This window comes from Gossypium arboreum, chromosome 10 (genome assembly GCF_025698485.1).
Source record: "Gossypium arboreum isolate Shixiya-1 chromosome 10, ASM2569848v2, whole genome shotgun sequence".
In the NCBI taxonomy this organism is placed as follows: Eukaryota; Viridiplantae; Streptophyta; class Magnoliopsida; order Malvales; family Malvaceae; genus Gossypium; species Gossypium arboreum.
The window spans coordinates 117,983,623-118,010,361 of record NC_069079.1 but is presented as its reverse complement, the minus strand read 5'-3'; the positions used below and the strand labels follow the sequence as shown (position 1 = coordinate 118,010,361).

The following is a 26,739-nucleotide window of genomic DNA, read 5'->3' as shown; positions in this document are numbered from 1 at the left end:
GGTTTCTACGCAATAACATTCATGCAGATAGTCATCTAGTTGAAGCCCTAGTTGATACATGGCGGTACACGCATGGGCACATGGAATCCCACTAATCTGCCAACTTCTACAACTACATATCCTTTAACTTAGGTCTACTGCATATTGATTCATTTTCTTATCTCACATCCATTTTCACTATTCCATATCAATTACCACTCTATACAATCCTTCTTGCTGGCATCAAACTTAGCTTTCACCAATGAACCATAATTTTTCTTCCACCCATTACATAGCTTCCTTTTTTTGTGCTAGCCAAAATTCTCCATGGACAGTTAGGAGAAGCAATACATTTCACAGCAACCCATTTCGATTCATTCTTAAGAAAATTTAGTTGTCTTCTACATCCTTTAGACTAATTTTGAATTGCAATCTTAAACAATTTTCTATCCTTAAACAACATTCTCAAACTAAATTTTAACGAATCTGATCGGTCATTGTATAAGGGAAACTTTTTTCTCCTTCTCTCACCATCTTCATGTTTTTCATCTTCATTTGACCCAACCAAGTTGCCATGTTCATTTGAGTCTCATACCTCAATCTTATTCCCATCCAGCACTGCCTCAGACTCAACATCTCCACTAACTGCAGCAGCAACATTGTCCACTTCAACTAACATTGCAAAATCATTAGCAATTTCATCACCAACAGATGATCCAAAACCACTATCAATATATTCTCCAACAGTTGATCCTAAACTCATCTGTCCACCATTTTCCTCACCACCATACTCATCTGCCTCAAACTATGTAGCAGTCACACCCTCCTCATCGCCTTCTACCCCTTCAACATCACCCTTCCCAATAACTTGTACCCCATCTACATCACCCTCCCCATCAGCTTCTACCCTTCCGATCAGCTTGTACCCCTTCTATATCACCCTCCACATCAGCTTCTACTCCTTCAACATCACCCTCCCTGTCAGCTTGTACCTCTTCTACATCACCCTCATCATCAATTTCTACTCCTTTAACATCACACTCACTATCAACTTGTACCCCTTCTACATCACCCTCATCATCAATTCTACTCCTTTAACATCACCCTCCCCATCAACTTGTACCCCTTCAACATTACCCTCCCCATTAGCTTGTACCCCTACAACATCACTCTCCCCATTAGTTTCTACTCCTTCAACATCACTCTCCCTAGCAGTCATAGTAATATATCATCTACAATGATAGGGTTATCCACCTCATGTTCAACATACATGTTAATCTCCTTAAACTTAACCCAAAAGTCCAGCATAGCTATTATGGTAATGTCATCATAAATCACCTTTAAACTATTTTGCAACCCTACTGTACTAGGCTCATGAAAATATATTAACATGACAGTGTGAAACCCTAACTCAATTTTCACTATTTTACATAATTCAAAATAGGATATTGTGTTTGGGTCCTCTTTAATCCTAATCACTTCCCCACCTACATATCTAACATATGGATCTTTTACAAAGTGCCCACCCTATGCAAAATAAGGTAATATTCCTCATCCCACGACATCTACAAGCATAAACAAACAATTTACTTAGAAAAACTGACAAAAAAAAAAACAAAATTTACTACAACATAGGGACCACTTCTTTGAATACAATAGTAAACACTAAAACATTACTAAAAGTAAACAATACAACATAGTAAGCATCCACCCTTTTCGATATTCAAACATATTTCAAAAGCTTTTTGCTTGGAATTATTGATTTTCTATGCAGTTCGGTCCCTACATCTTATACCACACTATCACATCAGAAATCGACAACACTAAAAATTTTTAACCACCACTACTATTAAAAAACCCATTTTTATGGCAATTGAAACTGCAGTAGACAACAACCCTATATTGTCATCGTAAACCCTTCGATTTTGGCTATTTAAACTATACCAAATTAAAAATAAAACAATAACCATACCATTTTCCTAAAAAAACCCAATCAGAAATCACCTACCTTTCAATTTGGGTTATAGAGTCTGCCCTAATTGTATCATGAGATTTCTTTTGCAATTGAAATCTTTTTCTATTAAAGGTTTCTTGAAGACTGGAGATTGTTAAAGCTTTTTTTTTTTTATCATAAGAGTTTTAGGGATTCCATGATTTAAGAATTATAGTTTTAGAGATTTCATGATTTGGAAATTACAGTTTTATGTTACAGTAGGTTTTAATTTTAAGGTTATTTTTTTCAAATTAATTTTTTCTTTTTAATTTTATATTTTATTCTTTTTTTGAGGTCATCTTCATCCTCGCACGCCACATAGGCAGCTTTGTTGATCGACGTTTGACTAACGGTCAACTAACATTTCTCGTTAAAATTGGGCAGATTTGTGAAAAAACTGTACCTTGAGGGCCTCAATAAAAAAATGTCAATGGCACAAAACAAAAAAACCCATAACCTTTGAGGGTATTTTCTACAATTATGCCTTAATTTTAATAGGGTTTTGAAATTGTAATGATTTTATAATAAGGGATAAATTGAATTTCTTTTCAAATATTGAGTGTTAAATTGAATTTTTCCTAGGTAGTGATTGAAAATTTAAAATTTGGATTTGGATTTGGATTTGGATTTATATTTAGATTTTAAAATTTTTGTTTTGAAATTTATAATTTATGATTTTATTATTTTCAAATTCTTGACTTAGGAATTAAAATATTTGAAATTTAAGGCTCCATTTGTTTTCTAGTAAAACATTTTCCATAAAATACTTTCCTTGTTTTACGGTGTTTGTTTGATGGAAAATGAAGTCCCATGTAAATCATTCTCCAAACATGGGAAAATGGGGCTTAGTTTAAGGAAAATGTCTTACCCCTTTTTTTTCGGTAAGACATTTTCCAATCTTTCTCTCTTCACATCCTAGCAAAGAAAAAGCCTCTTCCCCTTCCCCTTCATTGCGACCTCGACCCAGTGCTTTTTGTCGGTGTCTTCCCCCTTTTTCGCATCTTCTTCAAAACTATGGTCCTAACCCAGTCGTCCCCATAGCCTATAAGAAAGAATTCCATGAAACGATGGATTACTTTTGAGCCATCTACAAAGCTGATGAACGCTCTCATCATGCCCTTCGCCTCACTCGACAAGCCATCCATCTTAATCATGGAAATTACATTGTGAATTTTTATATATGCATTTGTTTTTGTTGTTTCTTCTTTTAATGGCCTCTTTTTCGATGCTCAAAATCTATAAATCTTTATTGTTTATGATGTTAATGAAGGTTTGGCATTTTAGGTGACTCGTGCTCAAAGCACTTAATGTTGATTTGGACAAGGATTTGGATTTTCTTCAATGGATTGCTAATTCTAACTCTAAGAACTATCAATTATACTAAGTTTTATCTTTCAATTTAATTCATTCCTTTTTTTCATACATGAAGAATTTTTTTTTGTCTTGATTGGCATTTTAGATGTTCATAATGATTGGTCTTTGGGTGTTGAAGGATCACATCATACTTTTGTATCTATATTTCAATATATGAAAAATGCAAGTGTCAAAGTATTATTTGGAAAATGAAAAGTCCCCCCTGTTTGCAATTTATAATTTGTACACTAGCACTGAGATCATAACTTCAAAATCTAATAAGTAAAACAATGACTTGTTGTAAATTTGATTTCAACTGTGTTTTTTCTTTTAAATAATTTTATTTATTCCTGCAAGTTTTTGATGTTTTCAATTATATGCTTTCACTTTCATTCATAGCTTAGCAAACATGCATGTTATGTTTTAATCTTTTAATTGTATACTTAATACAATATCGAAATAGTCATTGAATCTTGATAAAAGACAAGTTTAGAAAGAATTTATTCTCCTATCATGTTGTTCAAATTGTTGATCAGATATGTAGCACTTACAATGGGATCAAACTTGAAAATCTTATAAGTGAAACTATCGCTTCTCAAAAAAATTTTAGGTTTTAAATGAATTTTCAGAATCTTGTGATTTTATTTGTTCCATGCATGATTTTTAGAATCCTATGCTTGATCATTGGATATTCTCCTTTGAAGTGTTCAATATAATCTTTCATGGTTGAACTTGATTAATAGTTTTAACATTTTCTTGTGCTATCAGTTCACTTGTTGTAATAATGGGATAGACATATCTTTGTTAGATGTCAGTTGTTCCTAAGTTGTTATTTCTGTTGCTTATTTCTTTCTATTGTTTATGATTTTTTTAGTTGAATGATTTGCTATCTTTTTTGTTATAATTTAGGTTGATGTTTCCTGCGGTAATGTTGGATGTAGGAAAAATTGGAAAGAGGTATGGCATGGGTTAGTGCACTAGGGATATAAGTAAAACCGACTACAACAATTGCTTAGATACTCAGCTAATGACATTTAGAACCATAATTAGAAATAAGAGAGGATGGTAAGTGTATGGATCAATTTGCGATATGTGGTACCGTGATTACCAGTTCTATTCAAACTTTTCCATCACTGCAAATAATGGTGAGTTACCATCGACTTCGATCATTGTTATGTTCGTTTCAAGTGTCCACCACTTTAACAACCCAATTTTAGTGGTGTCAGAAATAGTGATTTCAAGACCACAATTTCGATGAGAGAATACATATTTTATTATCTATTTAGAGTCTATGGGATTGTATTAGGGTTGTATTAAAGTTCCGTTAAGAAATTTTGAGGTTTATATAGTTAATTAATTCAAAAGGACTAAATCGTAAAAGTTACAAAAGTGGATTTCTATTAGTCAAAAGGATTAAATGCCTATGGAAAGGTAAATTAAGGGATCTAGTAGGTAATTATTCCATTCATATTTATGGTGGATAAAGATGGACATGATTGAGTTATTTTATAAGTTATATCGTAAGGGTAAATAAGTAATTTAATAAATAAATGCTTAAACATGAGAGAATTAGCTATCATCTTTCTTATTTCATCTTGCTATTGTCAAAAGTCCATTGTTAAGTTAAAGAAATATTCGGCCAAGCACCTTTTGATGCATAGTATGTGATTTTGATTTTGTTTTTAGTTATTTTTATGTTTTCAAGCTCGTTTTAGCTTAAACTACTTAGCTCAGGGGTTAGTTTGCAGAACTTTTAAAGATTGAGGGACTTTTCATGATTGTTTTTGAATTTTTTTTATGTTAATTGATATATTATTACTCTTGGTTGTTAAACAAAAGCGTTTTGTTAAAGGATTTTTATTGAATTTAGGGTTTAAGGACTTATTCAAGAAAATAGTAAAACTTTATGGTAACATTATGAAATGATGGTTTAAGTGTGTTGATATGAGTCTTTAAGAGGTTCATTTAGCATCTATAGAGGGTAAAAAAATAGTATTTTTACAAGTTTCGAGCTTAATGACTAATTTATGAAAAAGTTAAAATAGGAAGGTAAATTTGTAATTTTACGATAATGTGAATTATAGATTGAATGGAATGCTTGTAGTTAATTGAAGTACTTAATTGAATGAAATTATCTATTTAGATCAAGGTAAAGAACAGTCAAACTTAAATTGAGGAAAGGCGAACTCTTTGGATTAGTCTCCAACTCTACTTCTACGACTATAGTTATCGAGGTAAGTTCGTATGAATTATAATTGTATTAATGATAGTTAAATTGATTATCTGCCATATTATGTTAGTAATAAACAGACTTGACTATACATATATTAATGTGTTGAGTAATTGACAGATAAGTAATCCAGTTTCAACCTTAAGAATTCTTAGGATACGAATGACATTTCATTAGGGATTTCATGTTTCGGGTACTAGCCTTCAATGTCCTATCGATGGCTAAGGTCCTGCATTTCTTGCGGATTCTCCATAGCTCGTGTGAGAAACATCATGTAGCTAACATTTTGACCCATAGCTCGTGTGAGTAGGCCCACTTCAAGCTCATGTGAGCACTATTAAAAAGGAAGAGTTACGGTTATAAGGAAAGGCACACTATGTGTAAGTATTCCTGAGTATCCAATGTAATTCTATATGGTTCAACAGGTAAGTAAAGGAAATGGCATGGTATGTATACAATTGGATATTGGTTCATGATCTTATGGAAATGTTAATGTGATAAATGATGTGTACATGAAAATCTATTTATGATATGGTTGAACTTACTAAATTGTGAGTTTGATGGTACTAATATAGGATTTTATTAAGCTTATGGTCTTGGTAATGATGTTATGCTTATTCTATATATTGTGCTTAAGAATGGTAAGTTATGCTTGAGTTTATACAGACTTACTAAGCACTAGTTGCTTACGTAGTTATTTTTCTTTGTTTCGTAGATTATCGAAAGCTCGGTCCGTTGAAAGCTTGTCGAAGATCTATCACACTATCCAACAATCATTTCGGTAGTTTTGAGTTATTTTTTTGCCAAGGTTATAAATGGCATGTATAGGACCTTTTATAATGGCAATTCTTGAATGTGTTAAGGGTCAATTTGGTTTATATATGCTTTTAGAGTTTATGTTTTGTTTGATAGACTTTTAATACCTTGACAAATTTAAGTTATTTTGGCCACTTTTAAGTACTTGTAATATATTATCCTTTTTGGTATGTTTGTGATGATATGTAAATGGTTATAAGTGATGTCATTTGGCAGTTAAAGGAACTAGGTTTTGTGCTTGAGATGTGATTATATTGCTTTGTTATGGTTAATGATGTTTTGGTATAAATGTGGTGCCTTTGAATGGCATATTGGTTAGGTGAAATAGGTTGTCTGAATTGGTATGTTTTTATGTGATTGAAAGGTGTTTAGGTCTTTTGAATGTATGCACAGATGGAATGTTTGGTTGCGTATATTTTGGTCTTGAAATGGCTTGATTTTAGGGTCAAATTATAGAGCACACGGCCTAGGACACGGGCTGTCACATGGCCGTGTGACACACACGACCGTGTGCTACTTGTTATTTTTTGTGTAAATTTCACACGGCCTATGACACGGCCTGTAACGCCCCGATTTTTGGGCTTGAAAGTATTGGACCTTGAGTCTGGGTTCGGGTAGAAGACGGCTCGAATAATTTGGATGTTATTATTATTTTTATTATTATTCCGTATGTCTAGTTTAGTAATTAAATAAATTACGAAGGGTTTATGGTGTGGAAAAAAGGGTCTAGGGCTCGGTCCATAGCTTTATCAAAATTCTTAAATTTTGCCTCTTAAGGGAATTCAGGCAGTAGGCCTTATTAATAATTTGGGCTGAGTTTTAGCACAAGCATGCATCTGGCCTAGTGGCTAAGGACGCTAGGAGGGCGTGGGAGGTGCTTGGGTTCAAGGCACGGCGCGCGCAAATTGGGTGTTTTTTTTAATATTCAGGTTGCGGTTGGAATAGGAGTTAAAAGGAGTTGCGAGCATAATCCAACACAATGAGCTCCTGTGGCGTAGTGGCAGTAGCATGCTGGGCACACGGAGAGGGCGTAGGTTTGAGTCCTTGCGTGAACGAATTCCGTTTTATTTTTAAAGCGGGCCAGAACTGAAGCAGGTAAGGGTTATAAATTAATTGAGAGAGAATTATGTCATGAAAGGAACTTCGGTGCAGTGGCAAGCAGCTTGTGTGTGGGTTTAGAAGGTCACAAGTTCGAGATGTACAGCAGGATAAGTTTCCTTTTTATTTCGCAAGTAACCGGAGCTTAAGCAGTTAAGGGTTATAATTAATTGTGACCCTATATTAGTAAAGAATGAAGCATGGTGTAGTGGCCAGCAGCACGGGCGAAGGCACAAGGATGGATGGAGGTCTAGGGTTCGAGCCTCACCTCGCGCACAGAAGGCTTGGGTTTTTGCTGCACGCGTGGGGAAGGAGTTGAGGTCTGATCAGGGCTTCTGGCAGCATGCTGAAGCGGTGCAAGGGGTGGATGAGGATGCTGCTAACAGTGGAAGAGTTTGAGCTGATCAGGGGATTGGGTAAGGATGAGATAAAGGAGGAAATTTAGAGTTGAACAAGGAGCTTGGTGTTGGCTGAATGTTGGACTCTTGAGAAGCAAGAGTTGGCCGGCCAATGGTCTTTAGTATATAGGCAATTCGGCTAGGTCTATGTGCCATTATTTTTTTTTTCTTTGTTTCTTTGTCGAATATTATTTCCCTTCTCCCCTCTCTTTCATTCATCTTTTCTTTTCTTTTCTCCATAGCCGAACCCATACTCTTCTCTCTCTGTCTCTTCCCTTATTTTCCTTTCTTTATTATTTCGCAGTAGCCGAATCTCATCATAGCCGAACCTCTATTCTTTTCTTCCTTAAAAAGCCGAAACCCTCATACCTGTAGTATAGGAAGCCGAATCTTTGGCTACTTGAATATGCTTCTTCTTGTAACTACGGTGGATTGGAGTTAAGATCACAGATAGGAGCACTTTTCTGGGCCGAACAACGATTGGTAAGTTGTCGAATAACTTCCGTTAATTATTTATGATTTAAGATAAAAGCCGAAACCCCTTAAGGGTGGCTAGCATTTGGACTAAGGGCGTTGGTGCCTCTTTCTTTTTCATTGTGTAAGCGTTAGCATGGTCAATAGAGCGTGCAATGAAGGGTTTGAAGACTGATTCAGATTGGATCTCTAGATCTAATCCATATTTCGGCAAAAAGGTAAGAACTCTAGGGTCTAAGGGAATGTTGGCCGAATATGGTAAGGGGGAGATAGTACGTAGCTTGTTTTCGGTTTGTAGACTGACGTTTAGTAACTCAATTGTAGGCAACTCGTGAGTGGATCTCGCCAGCGTACCGCTACAAGTCAGGTGTGTAAACGACACCCACTTATAGACTAGATCGGCAAAAGTCGAAATGCCGAAAAGCCGACATCTTGTGAACTTGCGAGCGTGCGAGCGCTTGTGAGGTGATTTGTTTGTTAATTTTGGTAATCACAAGCGGTATGATTGCAGAGTGCGCAAATTCATGCACTTCGGTATATTTGGGCTTAATGGGCCGAAAACAGGTTAATGGGCCAACGGGCCCAATTCGGTAAAAACGCTCGGTAAGTGTTTCTGTTAATGCGTTAATGACTGTAACATGTAAGTAAACCCTAAAATAGTTGAATTTACTAAAATACCCTTAAGTATGAAAATTACCACTATACCCCTAGGTGCAAAATTACCATTATACCCCTAGGGTTAGTTTTGACTAAGATGCATGATATTCTGATTTTGTTTGTTGTATGCCATGACATGTATATCTGTTTCATGGGATATGGGTTATATTGATGGAGGAAGCGTTCTGGTGGCTATGCCACAAATATCTGTTTCTGGTGGCTCTGCCACAAATATCTGATTCTGGTGGCACTGCTACAAATATCTGTATCTGGTGACTCTGTCACAATATCTATTCTGGCAGCCATGCTGCAAACTTGTGATGTGTAGCGGATGGGTGGGTCGAGTAGTCTCCCTACATGGTGTAAGGTTGGCACGGGGGTATATACGGATGGATATGGGTTAGGTTTTCTGCATACATGATATATCTGTTCTGTTTTTGTTATGGGCCTATGAACTTCATTCTGAATTCTGTATAGGGCTAAGGCCTAACTTAATCTGTTTCTGTGGTTTGAACTGATCTGGACCATGGTTGGGTTATTTTACACACTGAGTTTTCCAAACTCACCCCTTAATTTTATCCATGCAAGTAACCCTCAACCATAATGGACTTGGAGCTGTGAGGGATTCGGAGTGGCCACATGTTTTGCAAGCTCGATTTTCTTCTTATGACTTGATTAGTTTTTATTTACTTTAATTATTTTGGGTTTAAGTTGTAATAAGGCTGCTTTAATTATTTTTAATTGCTTTAGTATGATTATTAGCTTAGGCATGATATTGATTTAAATGTTTGGAATTGAATAGCTCTAGGGCACGTTTTAAAGAAATTACCTGAATTCAAAATATCGTGAACGTTTTATGGTATCAGAGCTATGGTTTAGTCGGTTCTAGGACTACCATAGCGCGTGTGAGTCTAGCTATACATGCCAAATTGATAGTGCTTAATAATGTGATGACTTCTGACGGTTGAAATTTTTGTTTTGATTAGCGATGGAACCCGGGGTAGAGAGACCCTTGGCGGATGACGTTGAAAGTGTAGCGGCTGCTCCTGCGCAAGGGACACCGCTGTTGAGCCTCGGTCATCCGCGAATAATCAAAATGAAGGGCGAAACAAGCCTTCTTCACTATGATGAATGAGTGGGTCGCATAATATGCCCGAACCAACCCTACTGTCCAACCATTCCGAATTTAAATACTCCACCCCAAGACTCGCAATGCCTCCGATCATCGATCCCGTGAGGTCGAGTAAACCACCGTGGACTTGATTAGGAAGCGTGGGGCCGAGGAGTTCAAGGCCATAGTTACCGATGATGCCGAAAAGGCCGAGTTCGCTCGATAACACCATTAGAGTGTTAGATGATCGTCATGCACACCCGACGAATGTCTTAAGTGTGCTATATCCTTGTTATGAGACTCGACTTACTATTGGTGGAGGACTTTAATTTCCATAGTCCCAAATGAACGAGTTACTTGGGATTTCTTCCAATCCAATTTCAAAGAAATACATTAGTCAACGGTTCATCGATCGAAGCGTAAGGAATTCTTGGAACTCAAGCAAGGCCGGATGATCAGATCTCGAATACGAACATGAGTTCGTAAGACTTAGTCGGTATGCTCGGGAGTGTGTGGTGATGAGGTTGCGATGTGCAAAAGATTTGAAGAAGGATTGAATGAAGAGTTAAAGTTCTTGGTGGGAATTTTGGAGATAAAGGAGTTCGTGACACTAGTCGAACGAGCACGCAAGGCGGAAGAACTTGGGAGGAGAAGAAGAAGGCTGAATTTGAAGCAAGAGATTACCGTAAAAGATCGACGAGTAAAGCTCCGTTCTCGGTGTAAAGAGGTTCGTGGAGGACACCAAGAAGTCGAGGACGATTGCGGGAATTTCCATTAGAGCCCGACCATTGACGGACTCGAGCTACTTGAGTAGCTAGTGTGGGCAATAATCGTCAAGAGAGACTGAATGCCCCAATGTGGAAGACGACACCTAGGTGAATGTTGGGGTAAGTCATTAATAGGGCTGTTATGGATGCGGTTCAAGGACCACTTCATTAGAGATTGCACGAGCTAGATGAGAGGAATAAGACGCAAGGTGCAAGACCTAGTGGAACGACGGTGGAGGTAGGCCCCGAGAATCTCTGGAGGTAGGGGTGGTAATCGAGAGGAGCCTCTAATACGGCCGTCCGATCCGAGACCCGTGCTCTGCTAGAGCATATGCCATCCGCGCACGAGAGGAGGCATCCTCCCCGACGTTATCACCGGTACTTTTACTCTCTTTGATACTATTGTGATTGCATTGATTGACCCCGCTCTACTCACTCATATGTATGTGAAACCTTAGCATCCAAGAAGACTCTACCGTTGAGTCTCTCGAGTTCGTAATTCGAGTGTCAAACCCTTTGGGTCAATACGTGCTTGTTGATAAAGTGTGCAAGAGATGCCCCTAATAATTCGAGAATCTGTTTTCCTACCGATCCGATGCTTCTACCATTTCATGAATTCGATGTTATTCTTGGTATGGATTGGTGACCAGACATGATGCGTTGGTGGATCGCAAAGGAAAACCATTAATTTGAGGAGTGCAAATAATGAGGTAGTCCGAGTCGAGTCTCTCGATTTAAAGGAGTGCCGCAATAATATCTTCTATGACCGTCAAGATATGTGAAAAGGGTGTGAAACATACCTTGCGTATGTGTTTGGGAGTAAAGAGACGGAAAGGAAACTCGAATCGGTACCAGTGGTTTGTGAGTATTCGGATGTTTTTCCCGAGGAGTTACCGGATTGCCACCGGTTCGAGAAGTGGAATTCGCATCGGTTGTACGGGTACTACGCCGATTTCAATAGCCCCGATCGTATGGCATTAACGGAATTAAAGGAATTGAAGGTTCAATTGCAAGAATTGACGGATAGAGGTTTCGCTCGACCGAGTTTTTCTCCATGGGGCGACTGTATTGTTTGTGAAGAAGAAGGACGGAACCATGAGGTTGTGCATCGACTATCGTCAACTCAATAAAGTGACGATAAAGAATAAATATCCATTGCCACGAATTGACGATTTGTTTGATCAATTAAAGGGAACCTCGGTGTTTTCAAAGATAGATTTGAGGTCGGGGTACTATCAGTTGAGGGTCCGAGAATCGGACATACCCAAAACCACTTTTAGAACGAGGTACGGTCACTACGAATTCTTGGTGATGCCGTTTGGGCTCACTAATGCCCTGCGGTGTTTATGGATTTAATGAATAGAATTTTCAGGCCATACTTGGATCGGTTCGTAGTTGTATTTATCGATGACATCTTGGTCTATTCGAGAGATGAACCGAACATCTTGAACACCGAGGCTAGTGTTGCAAATCTTACGAGATAAGCGATTATACGCAAAGTTCATAAATGTGAATTTTGGTTGAAAGAGGTTAGCTTTTGGGGCACGTGATGTCCGTGACGGTGTCGGTGGACCGAACAAAATTTGACCATAGTCGATTGGAAACCACCAAGGAATGTTACCGAAGTTAGGAGCTTTTTGGGGCTTGCGGTTATTACCGACGATTTGTAAAGGTTTCTCGACGATAGCCACGCCAATGACGGTTACTCCAAAAGGATGTTAAGTTCGAATGGACGGAGAAATGTCGAAAAGTTTCGATCAACTGAAAGCTTATTTGATGAAGCCCCAATTCTAGTGCAACCCGAGTCCGCAAGGAGTTTGTCATCTATAGCGACGCCTCTCTACTTGGGTTAGGTTGCGTATTAATGCAAGAAGGTCGAGTTGTGGCCTATGCGTCGAGGCAATTAAAGCCACATGAGAAAAATTATCCGACTCATGATCTCGAGTGGCCGCCATCGTATTCGCCTTAAAGATTTGGCGACATTACTTATTTGGTGAAAGGTGCCATGTATACTCGGATCACAAAAGTCTCAAATATTTGATGACCCAAAGAGACTTAAATCTGCGACAAAGACGTTGGCTCGAGTTGTTAAAGGATTATGAGTGATCATTGACTATCACCCGGAAAGGCGAATATGGTTGCGGATGCCTTGAGTCGTAAATCGTTATTCACTTTACGACGATGAATGTGCACTTGTCCGTCCGATCCGACAGTGTGTTAGTGGCTGAATTGAAAGCCAAACCATTATTGACACACCAAATTCGAGAAGCTCGAGAAAGTCGACGACGAGTTGGTTGCAAAGCGGCCGTGTGTGTTCGAACAAGGACTCGGAGTTTCAAATCGACGATGACGATTGTTTGAGGTTCAAAAGTCGTCGGTGTGTCCCAAAGAATTGAACTCATTTCGATAATTCGAATGAAGCCCATTGTAGCCGAATGGCAATCCACCGGGAGTACGAAGATGTACAATGATTTGAAACGTCGGTTTTGGTGGCATGGTATGAAGCGAGACATCTCCGACTTTGTTTCAAGATGTTTAATATGTCAACAAGTGAAAGCAGAACATCAGGTGCCTTCAGGATTACTTCAGCCAATCATGATACCCGAATGGAAATGGGATCGAGTCACAATGGACTTTGTATCCGGACCGCCATTGTCGATGAGTAAGAAGGATGCGATTTGGGTCGTTGTCGATAGACTAACTAAGTCGGCTCACTTTATCCCCGACGCACGGATTTTCAATGGACAAATTAGCGGAATTGTACGTTTCTCAGTTGTGAGATTACACGGGTGCCTATTTCTATCGTGTCGGATAGAGACCCAAGATTTACGTCGCGATTTTGGAAGAAATTGCAAGATGCTTTGGGTACCAAGCTGCATTTTAGCACCGCTTTTCATCCCCAAACCGATGGTCAATCCGAACGGATAATTCAAATACTCGAGGATATGTTGAGATGTTGCATCCTTGAGTTTAGTGGTTCATGGGAACGGTATTTACCTTTGATTGAATTCGCCTACAACAATAGCTTTCAATCAAGTGCTTCCGTAACGAAAACGTTTTCAAAAATTAATAAGTGCTTTCAAAGGCTTAAAACGAAATGGATTTTCCTGAACAATCATTCAGTTCAAGTGTGGCAATGGTCGTGTGCATGTCTAGGAGTGGATCCATGGAGAGCTTGGTACTTAAGCAGTCTGATAGACTCACCTCTTCTTTTCTGGTATCCTACCTGGTGCACAGCTTCCATTCACTTTAACCTATAACGAAGATATTCTTTAAACACTAAGAAAGATTTTAGATAAAACATGAGTTTTACAGCAACATTTCAATATGACACGCCGGATTTAGCTGTAACGTCTGGGCAGGGTTTGGGGTGTTACACGGCCGTGTTTCACAAGTCAGAGAGTTACACAATCTGGCACATGGCCTGCGAGACGACCAATTGGCCTAACTCAATGAGTTACACGATCTGACACACGACCTGTGACGTAGTTGTATGACCTAACTCAGTAAGTTACACAATTTAAAACACGGGCTAGGATACAACCGCGTGTCCCTTTGTTTGATTGTTACACGGATTAGGCTGTCACATGGGCTGGCCACACGGCCGTGTGGCCCCTGTTTTCAAAATTTTCAACTTTTTCCAAAATTTTCTGATTTATTTTTATTTAGTCCTGAATAATTTCTAAACTGATTTTAGAGCCTCGAAGGCCCAGTTTAAGGCCCAAATGTACATGTATGCTAAGGTTATAATGAGTTTTAGGTAATTATTGTTAAATGACATTATTGATATGTTTTGATATTAATTGTTTAGATTTGTATGGTAATGCTCCGTAACCCTAATCTAGCGACGGACACGGGTTAAAGGTGTTACAACCGCATAAATTTTACTAACTACTAAAATACTTGAGATTATTTTGATACAAATGAAATTGAACCCTTTCTGTAATGCTAAAACAAGTGTTAGGAGATTGTCCTTTCAAGGAGTTGCAACTAGCATAACAATGGCAGACCTAGTGTTTATATTTTTGCCATAATCATTCATTGGCTAATCAATCATGGTCGGCAGCCAACATGGTTATTTCAACTGATGCAGAAGGGTCCACTAAAACCAGATTTACATATTCTTGTGTAATCTACTTTCTTAGATCAGGGAATTTCTTTTTGTCATTGATTTTTTTTCTCTTTGAATCTTTTCTTTGGCACTGGTTCTTAATATTTAATTTGATGTATTTATTTATAAATAAATTATTGCAATATATGTAAAAACAATGTAAAATAAAAATCTAATGGATATAAAATAAACTCAATTAAACAATGAAAAGACGACAAATTCTTAAATGTATGTTTGTTTCATTTAAAGCAATTTTTATGAAATATTTTTTGAAAATCTGCCAAACAACAGAAAATATTTTACACAAATTCATCCAAACACCAGGAAATATTAGATTTTCCAGAAAAATAAGTCATTTTTCCAAAAATCATTTTTCGAAAACCATTTTCAGTCCAACAAACGGACCTTGAGATTTCAATTAATTCAAATTCATTGTTTGAATAATTCAAATTTAGATTTAGCATTTAGCTATTTCTAAGTTTTGAAAACATTTTATTTTTAAGATTTAATTATATAGGAAGATTTTGAACATTGTTGTTTGAATCAAGCTAGATCGACCGGTTGAATCGGGAACCGACTAGGGTACCAATTTGGAGAAAAGCATTAGGCCGGTTGACCTAGAAATTGGTACAAACTGATTGATTGGGCGGTTGAATCGATTGAATCAAAAATTTTAATGATTTATTTAATAGAACCAGGCAAATTGGTCAGATCATACTAGTCAAATTGATTGAACCGGTTGGACCATCAAATTGGTGGCTTAATTATGGAAATTATAAATTAATATTTAGGGGTTTATAAATTAAAATTTTGTAAATTATGATTAAATTAAATTTTTGAATATTTATAATGTATTAAATTAAATGCATGAAGCTTCCTCCCTGTTTGTAGAATTGGACCAAATTGGAGGGTAGGACCAATTGGATTGAGAATTGGTTGGGGTACCAATTCAAAATAAAGGGTCAGATTGGTTGACTTGTGAACTGATCAGATCAACCAAACCAATAGTTGAACCAGTTGAACCGTTTTTTATATTTTTTAAAATATTTTTAATAATTTATTTAGTCAAACTGGTTGAATCGTTAATCAATTATTTGACCAACTCCCTACCGGTTCAATTTTTTTTTCAGTAGAAGAGAATAAAACTAAGTGATTACATTGAATAGTCAACCCCTTGTATAGACATTCATATCATCACGCAGAACTCCTTGTATTGAACTTGTTGAGTCCATAAATACTAATAGACTTGGCGTACCATTATTCGCGTACTTAGCCATTTAATCAGCAGTCATATTTTGAGACATTTAGATATGACGAATTCTTATTTTCTAATTTCGTTCGAAGAGGCAACTAATTAAACATAACTCTATCAATCTACTAGAAGTAACTCCACTAGCTAGCAGTCTCTACTAAGAGAGCCTGAAATTAAAATTAATTAATTATTGTTTGGGATTTCAAAAAAGTGTGAAAGAAAAGAGAACAAAAAAGTTCTCATTGTTTTTAATTAATTCCAAATTTGAGTCCATAATTAGAGTTAAAGTCCAAGTTCAATCCCAAACCAAGGGAGCCCAAATCTTTGGTTTTCTTAGTTTATTTAGGCCCGTTTTTAAGCTCAGTCCAATATTCGATTCTAATGTGTCGTCGTTTGGGTGGTGTGGGGTTAAAGTGCATTCAATGCATTTAACCACTAGCTAATATGTATTGATTATATTTCATATTATATTTATTATTTAATTTAAATTTTCATACTGAAGCTCGATTAAGTTTGCATGTATTCAAATTTAAGGTCGAATTTGACTAAATAATTAACCTTAGGATTAGTAATATATATTAAGAGCAATACTGTAACTTAACAATTATATTTAAAAATATATGTGAAAAATAAAAAGTGAGATTACGCTCACAAGTCATTTTAGCCTTTTTTTTTTTTTCTTAGACAATTAATTACATGAAAAGGTGTTGGGATCACCCAACCCATACCAGTTCAGACAAGTAATCAAAAGTAGCCAAACTATGCCAAAACAGAGCACAAACAACCAGAAAAATAGCAAACTCCAAAACAGATTACCAATATGCTCTAAACAAGGTTTTCCTCGACAAACCTGCTTTAGCCAAGGCTTCCACCGTTCCATTCTTACATTGATTTGTGACTTCAATCGTAATCTCAACCATTCACCTTAAACTTCCTTCAATATTAGCGAACAAATTCCTAAACGACCATGACCGAAGACAACTATATTTCAACCAATCTAAAACAATAATTGAATCGCATTCTATGATTAAAGGGACATGCTCCTTCTAAATCAACTCTATAACCATCTTTGCAGCCTCTTTAATTGCCATTAGAACCGCCATTTCCAAGCCCCCCACTGCACATCTACTAGAAAATAAAGCTGAAACCACCCCCTTATCATCCCTCAACACTCCTCCACAAGCCGCTATCTCATTTATAACAACCCCTGTCACATTGAATTTTATCCTACCCATGGGAGAAGGATCCCAAACCAAGTCCGGAGTCCTTTTTGATCTTCCACCCACACAACATTTCACCGGCCAGCTCCTCCAATCACTTTTCAAAAAGATACATTCATTATGGACAGCCCTTGCCCACATTAACGCTCTCATTGTAGAATGAAACAATAAATCGTCAAAATTGTAACCAACCTTTCAAACACTTTACCATTCCGACATAGCCACACAGTCCAACAAGACGCGGCAATCGCCACTAACCATAAGCTTTTTTGCAAACCTATCAGGGGCATGTTCCAGCACAAAGTAAAGAACTCACCAAAATTCACCACATTCTTCCAATCAAAACTTCACCAATTAAAAAAACGAGACCAAAAACTATTAATAAAAGGACATAGAAAAACAAATGATTAACATTTTTTGTAACTCAGTCACACCAAGGATAGCCACTAGATAACGGATCCAGCCCCACCTAATCAAAAAATCTTTCGTTGGTACACGATTAATTGCCAACATCCACATAAAATTACACACTCTTAGTGGAACCTTCAATTTCCAAATTCTATCGGTGGAACCTTCAATTTCCAAATTCTATCGAACGGAAAATCAATAGCACTCGTTCCATCAACAGACAACAAGTATGATAACTTCTTCACTGAGAACTGCCCCCACTATCGTGAATCCACAATATATGATCCTCCACATCCACGTTCAATTCTAAAGTCCCCACCAATGACTTCAATCTATCCACCATGCAACTCTCTTTATCTAACAACTTTCTCGAAAAATCTCTATCCCACTGTACCTCTTCAAATCTATTATTCGTGGCCACTTCATAAACCAAACTATTCTTAACCGTTGCTAGTCTAAAGAGTCTTGGAAATTCCACTTTTAGTGATAAGTTCCTGCACCACACATCCTCCCAAAATAACACCGATTTCCCATTTCCAATCACCCATCTAAAACAATTCTACCCAATCCATTTAGACACCTTCTCACTTTTGGAATTTTCCACAATACCATGCCAAACTACTGATATTTCCTTTGTCTTGGTCATCTTCAATCTCCAGTTTTGCTTTGACGAACCTACTTTGATTTTATCACCTTCCTCTACAAAGAATTCTTTTCCATAGCGAATCTCCAACCCCATTTTTCCATAAGAGCGAGGTTTTTTACCTTGAGATTAACCACACCAGCTGCTCCCAACTTTCTCGATAGACACACTCTATCCCATCCTACCCTCGCCATTTTTCTTGTAATTTCTGATACTTCCCATAAGTACTGTCTTCTGGTTCTGTCAATGCTATTAATCACAGTAGCCGATGCTTGAAGTAAGGACATAAAATAGATAGGAAGGGAAGACAGAACTGAGTTAATTAGCAGTACTCTTGTAGCGACAGCGTCTTATTCTTCCAACCTACCAACCTCTTTCTAAATGTTTCCACAATAGGCTCCCAAGTAGCAATTTTTCTAGGATCAACACCTAACGGAATCCCAAGGTAATTAAGAGGTAACGTTCCAATCTTGCATCGACAAAGGGCAGTCATACGCCAACAAAATTCCTCGTTTAGATTCTTATATAAAACATACATCGATCTGTTCTAGTTTTATAAATCATCCTTTTAAGAGAACTTATTTTCACTTCCGACGAAAAACCCCTGGACCCCCATCGGACGTCTACTGGATCATTAAAACTTCATCATTGCCTTTCTTCAAGTCTCATAATATCCTCCACCACTTCTTGATCATCTCCCCGAACACCGAACTCGAGTTTTTTTGCCAATTTCCCAAGCTTTCCTTGCCTCTCTGATATCACCCTTTTCCTATTGCAGATATCTGAATCCGACAACGACACATTCACGACCGCATCTTCTTTGTCCACTTTTCCTTTTCCTTTTTGTTTTTTCATTGCCCTATCTCTCTTCCTCTTCTCCTTAATCGAAAGAACTTTGTCCTGAATGTCAAGCATGAATTGGACCTTCCTACCATTTGATTTTTGGTTCTTGCGATTCGACAATACTAAATTATTCTCCACTGTATCACTTTCTCCTTCTGAATGCTGCCTTTTTTTTTGCCTCATCGGACTTCTCCTTTTGAGTTTTAGAAATGCTCCTTTCTGCTACGTTAGATGAATTTTCTACAATTTCTAAATTTGCTTCAAGGCCCAACACAGGCTTATGGGTTAATTGATTTCTATTATCTTCTTGGACTCCCATCTCAATGCCCACTCCTATTTCACCCAAACAAAAGCCCATATTTATCACACCAGCACTAGCATGATTACTTGACCCATGGAAGCCCCTTTCACCCTCATCATTTTCGGCCCTTACTGCATCAAATAACTCTTCTTCCAAACTAAACACGTTCTGATGCAGGGACTGGCTTCCAACTTTGTCATTTGGTTTCTCAATGAACATAGCATTGATTGCCTCCTCTTCTCAACCACGTTCCTCACCTGATAGCTTATCCGACCTAAGGCCTAGCACCAATTCGAATTCTGACACGATGTACTCAGCCCTATCCTGCTCAATATTCTTCCCATTGCCTCCATTGTTACCCGTCAAGGACCTGCTCACATCTTCAACTTCAGACAACCCCTGTTCTACCACTCTAATGGGAAACCTGGAACTCCCCACCTCTAGAAAATTCAAATCGTCAACCTTTTCTGGTTTCATGACACTCACCAGCATTGGCATACTAGCAAAACAACTCGCCTTGTTTGGGTTTTTGCCCAGTGAGATTAAATCACCCTATAACCTTGCTAGTCTTTTAAAAGACTCGTAATTCCAGCAGTGTAACGGAACTCCAGCCACATCTATCCATGCTACCCTCTCTTCCACCATTAATTCCGACCAAGATTCGATTGAAACAAAGAACTCTCGCAAATAACCCCAATCGTTCTGTTTCAAAAATCCCAAACAGCTCCTCGTCTGGTATGTCGACCAACAAGAATCTACCTTGGATTCTTCTGATTCTAATCTCCCCTAATCCTTCCTTTATGATTCTTTCTTGTAGGTTCTTAATATTGCAGCAGGTAGCTGTCTCACCCACCACACATCTTTGTAATTTCCATAACCGTTCCTCCTTAACGTGTCCCTTAAACGCAATAAAATTTTTCTCTGTTCTGACGTTGTCATTCTCTGTATTCGTCATTCCAAACTAACTCTTCAAGGAACATATGCCTCTTTCCACTCTATCGTCATCTTTCAATTTTTCATATTCCTTTTTTTTTTCCATTTTTCCATTGCTCCCCATAACCACATTGTCTTCTTCTCGTCTTTTCTTCTTCCATATTTGTCTCTCCTTCCTTTGAACTTAGCTAAGTCCACCCATATTCTATTTCCAATAATCACAAAACCATTTAATCTATTTATCGCCCTTCTTGCATTCGTCATATTGCTTAATCTCACAAATCCAAATCTTTTACCTTCCTTACTCCTTTTCGCCCGTATAAAAGCAACTAAAACTTCCCCATGAAACCTAAACATCACCCATAATCCCTTCCAATGAATTGACAATGGGATATTTAGCACAAAAACAGTTATCAAAGACAACTCTTTTCCATATTATAAAGCTTAAATTGGACTTAAACAACGATAGTTTGAACTCAACTGATAAATAAAAAATAATTTTTTAAATTAAATTTAAATAGTTTATGAACACTAATATCTCATTTACACCTATTAATTGAATTGAAAATTGCTAGTTGAACTTCACAACTTATACTTTATCCAAAAATAATGACTTATTTATGTGTAAAACAAAGTTTGGGTTTCTTTATCCAAAATTTTAGCTATTTTTATTTAAATTTTGGGCATTTTCAATTCAATTCTTGGGTGATTCTACAATTCAATTTTTATTCTATTTTTACTTACCATGATTTTATAATGATAACAGTGATTTTATTAATTTCTTTTGTTCCTGATTTCTTGTGAGTATGAATTTTTCTAATTTTTTTCTACTTTTCATGTTTTTATTTATGAATGTTTACCTTATTTTGATTTTAAATTTTCTTAATAATTGAATGAATCAATTAAACTCAAAGTCAAACTTAATTCGACTTTTTATTCCTTAATTTTATAAAAATAAAAATAAAAATTTGAAATAGATTTATCACATCAAACCAACTAAAAACAAATTAAAAGGATAATGATCATCAAAGTCCAATCATTCGGTTCATAACATTACAAAAAGTAAAAGTATAATGATGTTTTGAGCTCTCCAACTTAAAAAAAAAAATTATCTTAGTCATTCACCTCAAAATAGATGGATATACACGTGGATTGAAATGTCTTCAAGAGAATAATTCAGCGTTCTTACAGAGTGGAACCATGCAGTAGCAGGCACGAGATAGATCTTCCAAAGAACAAGGTTTTTTTTGAATAAGCCAATTCATTTGAGGTCCTGCAGATCCACTCTTTTTCCTATTCAAATATCAGCCATTTATCTCCGTGTTTTCACCGTTAGTATTAATTATTTTTTAAAATTTTAAAATTATATTTTAATTTTTATATTTCTAAATAATTGTGATGATATTTAGCTTTTGTAAATAGTTTTTATTCTTTTTGAAAATTTTAAAATTTTTAAAAATAATAAATGTTGACGAGTCACCCATTTAGTAATTTATGTGTATGCAACGTTAGCAAAGTAAAAAAAATTAACTTTTTCATTTATTTTTAGGTAATTTAACAAAAAAAAATGCAATACACATTGTATCACCATGAAAATTAATCCAAATTCCAAACCTAACAATAATAAGATTGTACTAATTAAATTCATTATTTATGGAGTTCCATAACAGCCACCACATTGAAAACAAGGCACTTGAGTTGAAAGCTTGAAAATCCAGCATCCATGGCCATGGACTTGAACTGCTTTTCAGTCCTTTGCTTTGCACCAAATCGCGTAGCCATATAGAGATCCATTTGATAAATAAACTTAGCTGCATTGCTTCCCTCTGCTTCCTCAAACATCATGTAACTTATTACTATCACCTACCCTTTCTCTTCCAATGCTTCGTAGCAGTTTTTTAGGAGTTTTAAGCAATGCTCATCATCCCAGTTGTGAAGCACTTCCTATCATAAAACACAAAGAAATTAAAAGTAATACAATCGTAAAGTTTTGAATCCATCTAATTCCTATATAAACATGCATATCTACCTTCATCATTATGGTATCTGCTTTGGGAACAGTTGAGAACATATCTCCTCCTACATGCTCAATGCCTGCATGATATCAAAGATCAACTTGCGAGCCAACTTAATTCAATTCACATGAGTTTAAAGTAGGGTTATATAATTACCAGGGAATGATGGGGCTTCTTGTACAACATGAGGCAATTCATAGTTAATGCCTTTAATGGAAGGGTATCTGGAGATGATGATGTTGAGTGTAACCCCATATCCACCCCCAACGTCTACCAAAGTAGTTACCCCTTGGAATCCATTGTATCTCTCAAGTATTTTCTTCATTATTATCTTAGAAAGATTTGTCATTGCGGTGTCATGTCTCTTCGCATTTTCTGGATTTAAGCTTTTATATTGATATGCTGGCATACCATGCACTTTCTCAAAGAGATTCCCACCTTCAAGGACCAGATCTTTGAACCGTAGCCTATATATATATAATAAAGGATTCAAGTATACATGTGGAAGTTAAAAAGGAATTTTATGTACTTTAATGATTTTTTACAATCAATATTTTTAATAATTCAATTTGTTTGCATCTAAACGATTGTACAATTTCTCCATATTTTGACTCAAATTATAGAATTAAAATTTGATGCGTGAGTTGAACTTAAATTATAATTTTATTATTAATTTATAATGAATTATTCTTTAAGTAAATCTTACAAACGTAACAAGTGTTTCAATTACATAAATAATTCTTACGTATATTGTTGTCATAATTGTTTCTTTAACTACAATTTAACATACAATTAAGAAGTATATATAATACAAACATAATTATTGAATTTGTTAATATAATTATACTTTATCAAACATTTAAATTTTCAAATCGATTTAGAAAATATAAATTGAATTTGATTGTAGTTAAAATTTTATATTATAATTATATCTAAAATATTTTAGATATCGAATTCAAACCAAATTAAAATCAAATAATTATGAAAGAGAGTATTATAACTCAACGTACCAGACTTCAATGTCGGCCTTGTTGCTAGTAAAAGCAGCCAAAGATCCATTATGTTCGTCATTAACAAAAGCTTTACCAGCCGAAGTAACTCCATACACTCTTTCACCATCTTCTCCATTACCCGCACCGGCATCTAGCTTTCGCGAAACGCAAGTAACTAAACCATGGCAAGCGAGGAGCCGAAGCATGCGATCGATAAGGGAAGGAGCGTCGGGATTCTTCGCACCAATCTCCGACGCAATCTGGTTCGAAGAAAGCTTCACATCAGGACCTGCCTTCGTTAATATATCGAAGACACCGAGCTGAACTGCGGCATCCAAAACATAAGAAAACATGTGGGAGCTTCGTAAATACCAAGCATAACCGAATGCTTCTTCTTCTTCGGACATGACGTACGATGAACTCAGCTGATTCACGAGTGAATTCATTTCTTCTTCGTTTGGTTGATACTGGAAGAAGCTCTTTTACCCTAATTTATATTATAGTCTGTAGATGTGATCAAATATAAAGGCCAACTAAAAGGACAAAGTTAGTGAAAGACAATGTCCGAGATTCCAGCACCACGCTTGAAGACAATTAATTGGCTGAAAAAATAAAAGGGTGTAGTTCCTCAGTATCATGATGTCATCCGTAGCCGGTTGAAGCCTCCGGTCAATGATTGTGTGCCCTGGAATTTTATATCCAAATTGGTACATTTGACATCTTTAAACACCATTCTGATTAAGACGAAGCAGTGCCAGACGAACAAAACAATCCATTGTATTACTTCCTTATACTTCCATGCCCCACCAGATTACAAGACACAATTTTATAAAAGAAAAGTTGAATTAGCGGTCTGGTAAAATTATCGACTTTTGAACTCACTATTTCAATGGATCCAATTATTGATTGAATAATGATTAAAAAAATTATAAATTCGATTTAATTAATTGAATCATCATTATTTTATCTAGGTTTCTAATTTTTATCCATTCACAATTATTTATTTTATATTTAGTTTTATGCCATCAATTGATTTAATTCGATGATGACATCACTAATCAAATTCCTAGCCTCGATTCCCTTGTTAAGATATATCCTATAGTCACGCAATATAATTAAACTATTGTCGCTATCCTTGACTATGGTCACTCAATATAATTAAACTATTGTTGCCACCCTTGGCTTGGATATCTTTACTTAAGTTGTGCCCATGCACATCTTACCTTCCCTAACTCAAGGGTCTAAGAGTGTTTAGATTAAAATTTTTAAAACTATAGTATTTTAGAATTTATCGATTCAAATACTTTATTTAGATATAAAATTGATTTAGGAAGAAATAGGTTATTGAAATTTTGCAAATCACAAAATAATTATAAAAGAAGAATAATTATATTAAAATAAATAATATAAAAATATTCAATGTGGATATTTTTATATTTATAAGAAATTATAAATAATTTTAAGAAAAATGATTTTTAAAGTATAAGTTTTATCTTATAGTGAGACCATGTGTACTAAATCCAATAAAATCAAATGGAACTTTGAAAAATCACCCTTTAGGCAAGGGCGAAGTCAGAACAATTTTTTAGGGGGGTCGAATGAAATTTTAATTTATTATAGTATATATCTTTATAATTTTTAAAGGATTAAATTGAATTTTTATAATTTTAGGAGACCAAAGTGCAATTTACCTTTTACTAAATTAAAATTTTAAAAATTTTTAAAGGGCCTAAATAGCAATTTTCCATTTTAGAGGGGCCGAATCCCCTGCCAGCCCCCTTCTAGATTTGCCTTTGTCTTTAGGTAGAGTTTGTAAAAGGAAATTGAGTTACTAAAATTCCCTTTTAAAGTTATTCACAAATTTTGAAATTTTCCAATATATTTACCCAAACAAGTAAATTCATTTTTAGAATTTTGAAAACCTTTGTAAAAATGACATCTCTCCTATAAATTTCTCATCCAAACACACCCCAAGGGTTTTAGGCTTACATCCTCAAACTCCTTATTTCGATGGTACTTCACCGTCATGAGCATGTCACCATGAAATCTGGTTGTGTATAAAACGTCACGCTTGTATACTAAGAGAAATTTATTGAACAATTCCATTTGTCTGATGCCCAAGCTTCCTACTGTTCTCGTAGTGCAAAGCTTATTCCTGTTACAAATATGGTGTTTCCATCCACTTACCGCATGTCCCCACTAGAAGCATAAGATAATTTCCTCCATCTTTTGGAAAATTCCCGATACTAGTGTCCAACAATGAGTATATAGAGAGGAGCTTGTGGTGGTGACAAAGAGGTCGATTCGTCTGTAATAGTTGTAAAGCCAAAATAGGAAGAAGAGGAAGAAAATGAGAGAAAGGAGAGAAGATTATAGAGTGCTTAAGGTGCAAGGTTTAAGGGAGTAAAAAGAGAGAAGAGCCCTCCTACATTGTATGCTAGGTATATATTATTGGATCTAATGTCCTAAATGTAGTATTTTCGTCAATATACACTTGTAATTTTTCGAACATATTGGTTAATAAAACAAATTCATTGATTACAACTAATATACTTTGTATTATTGTTCTCAAATTGTTTTTGCACCCAAAGCAAAATGAAAGAAAATGTTGCTTATTGGTTGTCTAATGTTTAACTAATACTAAGCGGTATCATGTGGTCGAATCGTAATACGAAAAGATAACTTGTATTAGTAGACGAACCTAAACATATCTTTAGCCTAATCGAAAATGAGCAAACTGATTGAAAGACTAATATGTCATCTATCAAGTCTAAATAGGCAGATGTCTTGTTTTGGGCAATGAAGCAGATGACTCTCAAAAGATAAAGACATAGAATGACTGACTAGACTGGCAGTACATCGGACAGGACCCAAGCAGAATAGATCTTGAACCCATTTATGGATTTATTCACTTGTGATGTTCATAGTATGGCATACCTAAATCCTAAGTGGATGACAGATTATGTATGTGTAACTCGTACACTTTAATGTAAGTAAAAGCCTGAGATCAAATAGATAATGAATTGAAATTTGGTGCATTAGGTGTACAATTTCTACAGTATGTAGTGCCATTCACAACAGTCGAATTCATAGCCCAAAACATGGGTAAATGATATCTTCTCATTGGCATTACATGGTTAATGAA

General features: G+C 36.1%; 1 pseudogene; it reads right to left on the bottom strand.

Annotated features, from left to right (window-relative positions):
• Window positions 1-22,234: 22,234 nt before the first annotated feature.
• LOC108462550 (caffeic acid 3-O-methyltransferase-like) lies at window positions 22,235-24,001 on the bottom strand (annotated as a pseudogene).
• Between the last annotated feature and the right edge of the window lie 2,738 nt (window positions 24,002-26,739).